The following is a 13,434-nucleotide window of genomic DNA, read 5'->3' as shown; positions in this document are numbered from 1 at the left end:
GTGTCTGAGATACTTCCATCTCCTCACTGCTCTTAACTGAGTGAACATTTCCCTGTAAGCGAGAAGAGCCCCAGAATTCTGGAGAGGATCCAAATCCACATTCATGCATGGACTTTAGACAAACACAGGTTGAACCTTGCCTTACCTGGTCCACCACCTTGCTGTTTGTGCTGGCCCAAGGCAGTCTCCACCTGGATGATGGACAAACCAAGCACAGGTAAGGCTGTGTGTACAAGCCTAAATCCTCTGCCATTTTATCCATCCCATTTTGCAGAACACATCTCCATCATCTGGTCGACTTCCAGCAGGAAAATCAGATGTAAACTGGCTCTCTGAAGGCCTTGTATTACATCTAACAAAGCTGGTATTTCTGAACAGACTCACTGCTGGAGGTCACAGTGCACCCATGCAGCCAAAGCACAAGTGAGGCTCACAGGATCTGCTGAAACTTAGCCAGCTCCTGTGCCCCTGCTCTGCTGTGTGGAAGAAACTCTGCTTATGAATTCAGGGAGTCCAGCTAAGCTCATTCCTAAGCCTTGGGAGGACTGGAAACCAATAAATCTTGCATTAACAGAGATGCAACTATTTGAAATAAAAACAACAACTGATTTTCATTTATGGGCCTATTAGCATTTTTTTTAATTCATGCACTGGGATGTAGTGGTTTCCCTAAATCTCTTTGAAAGCATGTTAATGTGTCTTTTTTTTAGTTTAGCAAAAGCAAAAATGGACAGATTCAGGGAATCTATTACAACAGAAAGAAATGGTGAACTAAATAGGGCACCATCAACAATTACAATAATGTGTAGGTATAACTGTGTCTATCTGCTATTAGAATGGAAGGTAAGTACAAGGCATAGACCTGTGATGAATGTAAAAGCCTTTCTAGAGAAATCTTAGAGGAAAATGTAATTATAAACAGTAGGTAAACCACAACACTGGTTTTTAAATTACTTTTACCACGGAAAGCCTGACTTTCCTGTTGGGAGTATGCTGAAGTACAGTTGTATGGGGAACAAAAGGAAAGCTGCAAGAAGACAGAATGAAATAAACTGATCATCACGTTTCAGTGAACTTTGTCATTGTGCAAATCAAACACTCTCCAGTGTCCAGCTGAGGGCACTGCAGTAGGACATCTCGCTGCTTTCATCTGGCCATACAATACACATGCCATGTCCACAGAGCTCTAAGTGCAAGTTGGGACCTCGCTCATAATATCCACACCTACTTTCACTTTGACTCACTGACGTGTGAAATGCTGCACAGGAAACGGAAGAGCATCCTGGCTAAAATTAGTCAGGTTGGATGCCTGCCATCAACTCAGATGGCTGAACAGGGTTCTGGCTTCAGCTGCAACCGGTTTGTTGCAATCTTCAGACATGAAGCCTGAAACAAACTTCACAATTACTTTAACAACCCTATTCCCAAATCTCAAAGGGGCAAGTCGTTTCAACCCATGTCTGGTGGGCTCACCTGGAAGACCCTTTCCTGCATCCACCTCTTTTTCCCTGTGCATGGCTCTGCAGGGGAGGGGGTCCCCAGAAAGGCGGGGACCAGCTGTGGGCAGCTGTCCCCTTAACAGTGTGCAGAAAGAGTATGAACCACAGCCAAGGGCAGCTTGAAAATAGGGGGCCAACACGGTGAGAGAGAGTAGGAACTGAAGTACCCAGGAGAGGTATCACTCCTGAGCTGGGTTGCTGGGGAATCCATCTGGGGTTGTTGGATAGAGTCAAGGCTGTGGGCAGCACAAGTACTGCTGAAGCCAGCTGTCTGGTTTGCCTTCTCCCGACATTTATCCAACTCATTTCCCTTAAAAACATTCCATACAGAGTTTTGGCATAAGGCATTCTGGCAGAAGAGTCTGTAAAGAGTTAATACATTTGGGTTCCAGCTCTGGCAGGCTGGATTCATTTCCTACTTATATTCAAATGAGTATCTTCTCCTGGTGCTTTTCCACAAGAAGTTCCCATTCCATTTGAGTAGATAAGCAGCCTTTTGCTCTAGAGAGGCCAATGCGGGGAAACGAAGGAATGATGATTAAAAAGGAGGCAAAACAGTACCTACCTTCCTGAGGAGACCTACACACCTCTTAAAACACCACACTGAAATGGCCTCGAGGTTCATATTGGAAAAGTGACTCTCAGGATCAGGTTCCTGATCATTTAAAAATACAGCACCAATGCAAACTGCATTCACATTAAGTAAAACAGTAGTTTTAATTTTTACTGAACAAGGAAACTTCTTAATTATATTTTGAAAAATGTGGTCAAATGTATTTTAGCAATGTCACTGTTGTTAATTTAAGCTCTAGTTTTAGTATCAGCTGAAAAATTGGAACGGATTCTCAGTTTATCATCTTTGTTTTGGCAACATTTTATTTCCTTAAGTTTTACCTAAATTTAACTACAGCTGTTTTTCTTTCAATAGCAACATTTGGTATTTGTATCAGACAATCACCATAGCAAGAAGGCATCTGTAACTGTGAACCCAACAGATCTGAGTGTTATCAAAATAGTTTTAGAAACAATGTTTGACAATTTATAAAATGCCACATATTATGGCAACACTCAGGCCCATACTTTTCCCTGAAAACAAAACAAATTAAAATTAATTTCTGGCTAAATTTATGGATGAAGTACAAGAGATAAATGACCAATCCCCCTTGGTGTTTCATCTGATCCCCTGACCACACTAAACCTCAGCATTTAAATGGAAGCATGATCCCTAAGTCTTCGAATTTTGCGTTGAGAAGAATATACAGGAAGAATATACAGGACTGCCATCCATAGCACAAAAGATGAAAGAGGACAAAAATTATAAAATAGGGAAGGTTTTGATTTGATTGCATATGAAAGATCAGCAGAGACAGTTGGGAAGCCAGATCTCCCAGTGCCATGACATGTTTCACCCATACCTGAGACCAAAACTTTTGTTTCTCTCTAGTTCAGTAGAAACAAGGTTGCTCGCCATATGGAAATTATTTTAACAGTAAAACACATCATACACTTTGCAAAAATACTTCAAAATGAAATGTGGCTTGGAAATTATAGCAAATTGTAATTTATATTTTGGTATCACTGAGAACATTATATTTTAGAAATTGTTCCAGCAAGGGATGCGAGGCAAGTTGTAAAGTCTTAAGGAATACAGTAAAAGCAACATCATTCATAACTGGGTATATTTTTGGTTTACAACAGGAAATTGGTTTTAGAAAAAAAATTGCATAAGGACACTCATGTTAGAAATCACTTGTACTCAAGTATTTGCAATACATACTTGAAACTAGTGGCTGAGTGTGGAGGGAACTTTCCAGTTCTGGTGCCATTCTGTATTTGAACTGGCCCAACAAGGGATCCTGGGCTCAGAGTCTCTCGAGCCTGGAGGAATGAGTGGGGAGGTGTACTGAGGACTTGTTTCCAGCATTCTGATTCTCAACACACAGATGCAAAGGACCAGTTTCTGCAAATATGCCAGGCACCTGGGTACCTCACCCTGTCTGCAGAGAGCAAATGGATCACAGACAGTGCACGAGAAAGCCCATGTAGCTCTGATTTTCCAAATGGGAAGCTTGCCTAGCAGTTCTTCTGTTTGGTCCATTTTTCTTGCTTAGTACAGTTGGCAGGAAGGAGAATGAACCAACTGAGAGAAGGGCAATCAGGACTCTCCCCTTTGTGTAGTCAGCCCACACCTGGCACTATTTGCAGCTCAGTACTGCAACCTCTGTTTCCCTTGAGGGCATCTCAAAATCTTTGTTCAGTTCCTGATTTATTCTCCTGTGAGGTCAGTTTAAACCTCCATTTTCCCCAGCAGTGATTAACTTCACTTAACTTTTGCTACAGCTAAATCCAGTACTGGTACTTTCAAATAAATCTTGGTTTTTAGGTTTTATTGTTTTGTTTTTTTTAATATAATGACACTGCTGCAAACAAATATAAAGCAATCAAACGAAAGGTAATTGAAATCAGCTTATCTGCTCAGACACTGCAGCAAGCATTGCTCAGAGAGTTAAAAATTTTCACGTGAAATATGAGACCTTTTCTTACAAAGTACTGTGAAAAGCCAAGTTGGCTGGGATTTTCCCAATACAGATTCATGGGTTGGAAGGGACCTTAAAGATTATATAGTTCCAACACTCCTGCCATGTGCAGGGACACCTTTCACTAGACCAGGATGCTTAAAGCCTCATTCAACCTGGCCTTGAACACTTCCAGGGATGGAGCATCCACATCTCTGGGTAACCCGTTCCAGTGCCTCAACACCCTTGTAATAAAAAATTTCCATACATTCAACCTAATGTCAGTTAAAAGCCATTGCCCCTTGTCCTTTCACTGTCAGCCCTTCTAAAAAGTCTCTGTCCAGCTTCCTTGTAGACTGCCTTCAGGTAGGGACAGGCTACACTAAGGACTCCCTGGAGCCTTCTCAAAGCTGAACAGCCTCAACTCTCTTGGCTTGTGTTCACTGGAGAGGTGCTTCAGCTTCCTAATCATCTTCATGGCCTCCTTGGAACTTGCTCCAGCAGGTCCATGTTGTTCCTGTGTTGGGGACCCCTGAAGTGGACACAACACTCTAGGTGGGGTGCCAGGAGATGAGTATGGGGGCAGAATCCCCTCCCTCGGCCTGCTGGACATGCAGCTTTTGATGTCGCACAGGACACAATTGGCTTTCTGGGAAACAAGAGCACAGTGCTGGGTCATGTCCAGCCTCTCATCCACCAGCACCCCAAGTCCTTCTCCTCTGGGCTGGTCTCAATCCATGGGACTGCCCCTGGGTGAGCTTTGTAAGGTTTGCACAGGCCCAACCCTCAAGCCTGTCCATGTCCTTCCATCATGTTGACTGCACAAGTCTGTCATCTGCAAATTTGGTGTGGTGCGGGTGCATTCGATCCCACTCTCCATGTTGCAAGCAAAGATGTTCAGCAGTGCTGGTCCCAATACCAACCCCTGAAAGCCACAAGTCACTGCTCTCCACTTGGACATCGAGCCATTGACCGCAACTCTTTGAGTGTGACCATCCAGCCAACTCCTTATCCACTGAGTGGTCCATCCATCAAATCCATCCTGTTTTACCTTTTTAAAAATGGGGGTTATGCTCCCTCTTTTCCAGTCAGTGGGAACTTCACCAGACTGTCACAACCTCTCAAGTATGATGGATAGTGGCTTAGCCACGTCATTTGCCAGTTCCCTCAGGACTCATGGATCTACCTCATCAGGTCACATGGACTTCTGCACCTTCAGGTTTCTTTGATGGTCTAAAACCTGATTTTCTTCTACACTGAGTGGTTCTTCATTCTCCCAGTCCCTGCCTTTACCTTTTGTGACTTGGGCGGTGTGGTGGGAGCACTTGCTGGTAAAAATTGAACCAAAAAAAGCAACTGAGTAGCTCAGCCTTCTCCATGTCCCACATAACCACATTCTTTCGCAATCATACTTAAAAAACTGTCCAGGCAAATTGAAACAAAGAGCTTTATATTCATAAAGTTGCACTATGCTCCTAATTTGTAATTCAGGAGGATTCTGGCTTAATTCATTGTTTGTTCTGATTCCAGTCCCCTGTCTATAAAACTGGATTAATAGCACATCTTATCTCACAGCATTTTTCTGGGGACACAGACATTTATGAGCCTGGTGTGATAATAAGATTTTTTAAAAAATACCCAAGCCGGCCCTTCCCGGCTAGCACTGTCTGGACAATAACCCAACAGGCTCAGCGCCAGCCTGACATGAAGACAAGGACTACCTTGTTCCTTTGAGTCCCTGGTCAGTGTTTGTTACAGCAGAGAGGAAAGCAAGCAAGCCAGACCATAGACAGTCTGGAGAAAGGGGATTTCCTGGGCAGGAGAGCAGCCGGGGACACCAGAAGACATTGGGGAGGAGGAGGGAAGAAGTGGGCTCAGTAACAGGTAAAGACATGCTGAAAGACAGGATCAGAGCAGGAGAGAAGGGACACAGCAGAGCCAAATGATGGTGAAAATAGAGAGGGGAAGGTGTGAGCAGCTATAAAGGAAACTTTCTTGCAAGGCACACATCCCTCGCCTATGAATTGTAACTATTATTAATGATCATTAATTCATGCTCATATGAACCTATCAGTAGTTTCTGGAGCTGCTCAGTAAACCCAGCCTGGTGTCAGTTTGGGTCTTAATGGAGATTTTCTCAGAATTTTCAGTTCTTATGTTTCCTGTGTCTTGTAACAACATCGGCAGTGTCAGCTCCAAGCAGCCTGAGTACTTCACATTTCTTACTCCATGCAAACATGTAGAAGGACAGTTAAATTATCTCACATAATAAATTATCTCACATAACACACACACATCCTCCTTGCACTGTAGCTGCACAGTGTAAAATACCATTCCTTCTTAACCAAAGGCATCGCTCCCTCCACCAGGATCAACATAAAGATTAGCTGTGAAGAGCATTAGAGAAACTGATTGATCAGCTGATTTGCACTCATCACTCACGTGATACACCAGATGTCCTGAACATGGAGCCCTTAACAGTTCATCAGTTACATACCTGTTAGCCTCTCTCTAAACTGTTGCATAAATCAGGAGATAAGAAAATAGCAATGAGCATTACAACATGCCTTGGATTTCACTGCTCTTTGTGAAAAAATAAATGGACTGCTCATAAAGGTTGAGCTGGAGATGAGGGCTCCTTCTTTCTCTCTGCAACTCACTTGGACAGTATAAAAGCTTTCAGACATTTCTTCCCTGAACATGAAAAGGATAAAGCAGCTGTTAACACAGGCTGTTATTTGGGAGGCTGTTAATAGAAATCAGGCAGAAATGTATAGCTCCCCCTGTCTCTCACATATCAGTGTCAGGGCACAGTCTAATAATTGAGCAATAAATCAAGTGAGCTAAAAGTCTAAGCATCCCACCGTCTCACTAAAGCAACTGCACCAGTTTTCATCCCTCTGCCTAATAGTGCTTAATCCTTACCTAAGTGACATGAAAGGCACCATCTTCTGAGGAAGGCAAGGATTCCTCAAGAAATTCACCCAGGTATGTGCTAAGACCAAATACAATGTGTGTATGTCAGAAACCTCTTTCTTGTTTATTTTGACAGCCTGAAAAATTTATTTGCTAAAACCATAAATACAGCTCTGACATTGTTGCATAGCCCTTCTAAACAGTACAGGCTTTTGTAGACCTCTTGTTGTATATAGGACCTCTAAATGGTACAGGATTTTGAAGTAATTTCCAGTATCTTACCACAATTTCCAATCCAATCACCTCAAAAACGAAATGGTAAGACACAAATCGAAAGCCCATTTCACCGAGCAGAGACCTTCAGATTAAATTTCTAAACTGAGCAGCTCCAAATGCCCTTGGGAAAACCTTTGTTTACTCTCAATAGTTTTTTTCTGTTTGTGAATGCTGTATGTTTCACTAACTACTGAACACTTCACTACTTCAAATGTAAGGCAAAATAGCACTTGCCAATGCTTTTATAGACCCAGGTTTCCCCTTGCCCCAACTCCCAGAGTTTCAAATACTGTTCACACATAGGCTGTTATGCTCTTGCTTTTCCCACTAAGGCCTTAAAATTACACTGAACTCTGGCCACAGAGTGAAAGCAAAACTATGACTCTTCTCCAAATCTCAAAGGGCACTTGGCTGCAGGACCTACTGTGCCTCTGCACAGCCAGAGGCATGTGGATCCAGCTCCTTATTCACAGCAGTATAAACACAGTGACTGTACCGATTTTGCTGTGGGTGTTTCCGGTGCAACCGAGCCAAATGACTGCTAACTTCCACAGTATTTTCTAAAGGTGAAGTAAGTCAGAGTAAAAATGTCTATGCTTATTAGACTGGGCAATTAACATTTTAGGGGAAACCTCTTATAATGTGGGATGGAGAGTGAGAAATGAACCGCTGATATGCTGTGAAATTGTATACCATCAGGATGATGCTAAGACACCCTGAGTTAGCCATAATGCTGAAGATTAGGATACTTACATCAGAGAAAAGAAGTCTTTAAATGAAGGTCACACATTTCTGTGCAGGTGATAAGACCCAGGACAAGACAAAGGGAAAGCCTTTCACTTGGCGTTTTTTTTTTCCCCGAAACCCACTTGATCCTCCTGCTGTGTGTACACAAAGTGCTCAACCCACTCCCTCCATGCTCGAGCTGATGCTGGGATGCCATGGCCACTGAAGCAGCCTGTGACAGACAGGTCACTCTAGCAGCACAAACCTGACCTTCATCTGAGACTGTCACACAAGCACGTTGCTGTCAAACCTGCCTCAGCATACGAAGCACAGCTTATGCTGGCTTGACACTGCGCACTGAAGGTCACTCCGTGAGTGCTTTTTGAGTGACTGAGCCAGGGATCAGTGTTTTGCCACCTCCTCTCCCAGTGCTAGGTATTAAGATACCCCAAAGCTGCTTCTAGGAGCCAAAAGCTTGATGTGCTGTACTGTCAAACAACAGCCAGGGATAAGCTGGCCAACACTTGCACAAGGATGCCATCGGTGTTGCTTGCCTTCTTTGATGCACTACAGCTGTAGTCACACTGTAATCACCTCTTGATTTTTACTCTTGATCCAGTGCATGTTCCTGGGTGACAGAAACTGCTGGAGGCTTTTCTGTTAAATGTTTCTTGATCAATTGAAATGGCAGAGGACAACTCTCCATGATGCTGTGTATTGTGTTTGTGTGGACAGGTTTTGGTAGAGGGTAGGCTACAGGGCTGTCTTCTGGGAGAAGCTGCTAGAAGCTTTTCCTCCATGTCCAATGGAGTCTATGCCATCCAGCTCCAAGACAGACCTGATGCTGGCCAAGTCTGAGCCCACCAGCAATGGTAGTAGCACAATGACTGCAGAGGGAGAAAGGAATGAGAATATGTGAGGAAAACAGCTCTGCAGACTCCTAGATCAGTGAAGAAGGAGCAGGAGGAGGTGCTCCAGCATCAGAGAAGAGATTCCCCTGAAGCCCATTGAGGTCCATGGTGGAGCAGATATATATCTACAGCCTGTAGAGGACCCCACACCAGAGGAAGGTGGATGCTCAAAGGAAGATGTGATACTATGGGAAGCCCATGCTGGAGCAGGTTCCTGACATGTGGCCCCATGGAAAAAGAAGCCCACATGGGAGTCAGATTACTGGCAGGACTTGTGAACCCACTGTGCTCCATGCTGGAGCAGTTAATGAAGAACTGCAGCCAGTGGGAAGGACAAATGTGGGAGAAGTTCATGGGGAACTGTCTCCCATGGGAGGGACTCCACACTGGAGCAGAGGAAGAGTTATGAGAAGTCCTCCCCCTGAGGAAGAAGAATCAGCAGAGAAAACGTGTGATGAATTGCCTGCAGCTGCCATTCCCTGTCCCCCTTGTGCTACCGGCAGGAATAAAGTACAGAAAAATTGGAAGTGAAGCTAAGCCTGGGGAAAGGGAAGGGTACGGGGAAAGTGTTTTTAAATTTGGCTTTATTTCTCATTATCCTCCTTTGATTTGACTGCATAATGAATGTAACTACATTCCCTAAGTCGAGTCTGTGTCCTGTGACATTAACTGCTGAGCAATATCCCTCTGTCCTCATCTCGACCCATGACCCTTTCATTGTATTTTCTTTTCACTGCCCAGCTGAGGAGGAAAGTGACAGAGAAGCTTTGATGGGCACCTGGAGTCAACCCAGGGTCAATCCACCACATGGAAGTGCTGCCTGCTGTATCAATGTTTGCACGGTTTGCTCTGGTGCCATCTGGTTATGGGAAACCTTATGGATACAGATATATCCACAGTGAATTTTAAGGTCCAGCTTTGCTCAGTCAGGTCTAGGCAATTCTGGGTGCAGCATTACTACAAGGCATATATCAAACTCCACCAGTTCCTTTGTATTTTGCTGTGGAAAAAAAAATGGGAGAGGAAAAGCATCACTCAGAAGAGAGACAGCCAAGCCTGGCCTAGGGAATGAAGGCTGGGGACATTCACACCACCATATCATATTCTAAAGCTGTTAAATGTGGAGACCTCACCTCTGGCTCAGGAAGTCACCAAGCCACAGTCATCTCTGTGCTGGGAAAAGGTTTTGAACGACCATCAGCATATTTTTCCTACCTCTGGCACCCTGATGAATACATGTATGACACCTCAGGGCTGCCTGCGAGCTCTTACATCCACAATATGCACAGCTGTACATTACTGCTGCTCCAGCAGCAGATCTGGCGTAGAAGCTTCCTGGGAGCCAAGTGGATACAGGAGCTGATACAGCTGTGCGGATGGTGCCATGAAGAGGGCTGAGCAGTGTGTGTGGGAGAAGGGATCTGTCACTGACAGTGCAGCAACACGGACCCAGAACCCACAAAAGCTGTGCTGCCAGTGCAGGGCAGCTTTTCTCCCTGCTTATCAAATGGAGAATATGACACCTGTCTCAGGATGCTCCCTCGACTGTTAGTGACTGTCACACACCCCGAGCAGACGTTTCAGGCTGTGCTGCCTGACAAATCTCCCCACAGACAGGAAAACAAATCTTTTCTTTCCCCCCTGCCAAGTGACTTCTTGTCTTGTTTGTTTTGAAGAAAAAAAATGAATTCTTGTTCTTCTGCTGAATAAGATACCTGGTATTCAGCAGCAACTTGTTTGTTCCAAGGAAGCAGAAAGGGCTTGGAATAAGCTTACTACTTTTTAGCACAGCTCAAAATACAAAGGATGCCTCTTCAAAAGCTCTGTACAACCTCCCTCAAAGAGTGGATCCAATGCTTTTATATATTACTGAGTGTTTTCCAGGGAGGCTGCATCTATTGTGGCTGCTAGAAGGTCCATCAGCTAAGGTATGAAATCAGGATTATTTTTAGAAAAATACAGGCTGGTGGAGGAGGCAGCATGCAATCAGAGATGCAAAAGCCTTTCTTGGCAATGCATCTTGACTCCACAGGGCTTAAAGGATATGGCTGTGACAAGACCTTTTTATGCACAAAACCAGGAAAAAATCTGGCTCAGCCTCCAGGCCTGTTTCCCATGGTATTTTCCTCTTCTCCTTCTATGGTCCAGTTTGATACTCTGCTCACTGAGCAGCTAATGCACGGCTCCCTTGGTTTCAGAAGCCAACACTCAAGCAGTATTCATTTTTTAAAAGCAATTTGCATTTTTTAGGCACTATTTGGTAGAAATCCTAGCATGTCTGCCTCAGATAGCCTCAAATTAGCTTTCTCCCAAGGAGCAATTTCTCATTTGTCCTTTGATAAAAAAATCGTCCTTACCTATTATTAAGGGCTGCATGCCGGGAGGGTCTCTGCTGTGCGATCCCACTCACACAAGAAGGAAGAAAATTGCATAAGCTAATAAACCCATTAGCTAAAAATCATGCACTCCCAGTAAGAGTGCACAGTCCCCTGGAAAGTTCTGAAAGTCCTTCTTGCCATCCATCCAGAAGAAGCTAAATCTGTAAGAAGCAGGCTTCTGCTGTACAGGGGATTGACATTTAGCTGGGAAACAGTGCACCAAAACCTAGTGTCTGCTTTTAATATAAAGTTGAATGAATTATAACCCATGTGTCTTGTGAGCTAATTTCAGGCACTAAACGACTGAACTTTCTCACTCTCAGAAAAAATCATGTTTCCATTGCACAGACAACTAAGCTTTCAGGAGTATCTCAGGAGGCTAATTTGCACCAAATTTCTGTTATAAGCTTGGTTCACGCAAACATTTTAGACATGGCCCACCCAACAAGCTCCTAAGACTTCCCAAATCTGAATGCATATGGGTGGCCATGTGTCCTGGGTTGCAGTGTATTCTATTACCATCCCCATCAGCCGTTGAAATCAGGTGGGGCAGTGTTTCCTTGCCTCCTCCCCCCAGACTATCTTTCTGTTAATGGCCCATCATTGTCCTGCCGCCTGACTCAGAGATAACTCCCTCCGGACTATCTTCTGTTAATGAGCCTAATCAACACTTTGCCTCATCACCCCATTGTGAGATGCTCCACCCAGAGGGAGGAACCAAGCATCCCATCGTGGATATAATCTGAGGCTGAACACCAGAGACACCGGCTTCCCACTGGATTTCCAGAGGACAGGAGCTACACAGCCACCACTGGACTTCCTGAGGAAGAGCAGACTGTTTTACTACAGGATCACTGCTTCAGAGGACTGCAGCCACCATTCTACCAGACTGCTACCACCACCCTGCCTAACAGGGTGTCAGGTTGTACCTTGACTCTGTCAGTTTGACAGTGTTTTCTTTTACCTTTTTTTTTCCCTTTTTCTTTAATTTCCATTAAATTGTTATTCTGACTTGGTGCCTCCCACTGGTTTGTTTTCAAACTAGTACACCATGTTTTAAAAGATTTAGTCACTGCCTGTCCACCATAGCTTGGAGACCATTCAGATTTCCATTCCAAGGTATGTCTTTGGTTAGGGCAACAAAACCTCTTTTTTTTTCAGGCACAAATGCTCCTTTCAAAACTAAACTTGCACATCCCATCTAGGCAACACAAAACAGGCCCAGCAACTTGCAGCACTCACTCTTTGCCATTTGAGATGCTGTATCATTCCAATGTCCATGAGTAACAGACTAGCCCTCTGCCTTGAAAATGGCCAACAGGTTTGAAAATAAGTCCCATGGCAAGCTAGATCCACATTATTGAAAATCCTGCTTTCAGTGTTCTCCTGTTTGTTTGTTTCTTTGGCCTATTGATTCAAGTGCTACACAGGAAGAAATAGGAGAAGAAAATGTAGACCAAACCAGAAACTTGCAGGTTAAAATCCAGCACTAAACCACAAAAACAAGCAAGCTGGAAAATAATGCATAGTAAAATATAATTTGCTTGCTGTTTCTCTCAAATACAATTTTCTGCAGTTTTGCTGACCATATATATATATATATAAACATATTAAATATAAATATATATATATTTACACACACACACACACACACACATAAAGACAGAGCAATACATTGATGCGTGTGAGCCAAATCCCACAAATCTCAAAGCTTCTCTAAGTGTCAGAAGAAGCTGAATTCAGAGTGCTTTACATTGGAGGTTTTTCAAGTAAATCAGAAAGTGGACAAACCACAATTTTTATCCTCTGTTATGCAAAATCAAGGGTAACTTCTACATGCAGAAGTGAAACTTCAGCTATATAAAATATTCACCTGACTTCAACAAATCCAAAGGATTGCACTTTCATAAGGAAACATGTTCCAAGGGAAACATGCTGGTATAAATTATAGTGTTCTCCTTTCTGGAAACACCTGAAAATAGAACTCTGAGGGGGAGTGAAAACTGGGGCGTCTCATGAAGATGTTGCCTCCAAACTTTGGTTAGCTACATCTTCCATTCTGATCTTAACCTACAGAGTAGTAGGTTTAATCTAACTGCATTTTCCAACCCCATAGCTAAAATTAGAACTGCTGTTACCTAACCATATGTATGGGTTTTGTGCATTGCATGGCAGTTTCTAAGGAAAGCCTGTCACGCATCCGCTACCTGGC

The 13,434-nt window shown here is 43.7% G+C and overlaps 1 protein-coding gene across 4 annotated transcripts in view; it reads right to left on the bottom strand.

The window, feature by feature from the left end:
- DTNA (dystrobrevin alpha) overlaps positions 1-13,434 on the bottom strand; it is a 193,059-nt gene that overhangs the window by 133,253 nt on the left and 46,372 nt on the right. The window contains exon 1 of one of the 4 annotated variants that reach the window (XM_017727425.1): positions 146-168. The exons of the other annotated variants lie outside the window; for them this stretch is intronic. The gene's annotated coding sequence lies outside the window, so the exon portion shown is untranslated. Of the gene's footprint in view, positions 1-145; positions 169-13,434 lie in introns of those variants that run through there. 4 annotated transcript variants of the gene reach the window in all.

Source organism: Corvus brachyrhynchos, unplaced genomic scaffold, assembly GCF_000691975.1.
Source record: "Corvus brachyrhynchos isolate BGI_N302 unplaced genomic scaffold, ASM69197v1 scaffold60, whole genome shotgun sequence".
NCBI classification, from domain to species: domain Eukaryota; kingdom Metazoa; phylum Chordata; class Aves; order Passeriformes; family Corvidae; genus Corvus; species Corvus brachyrhynchos.
This window is presented reverse-complemented; position numbering and strand designations above follow the sequence as displayed.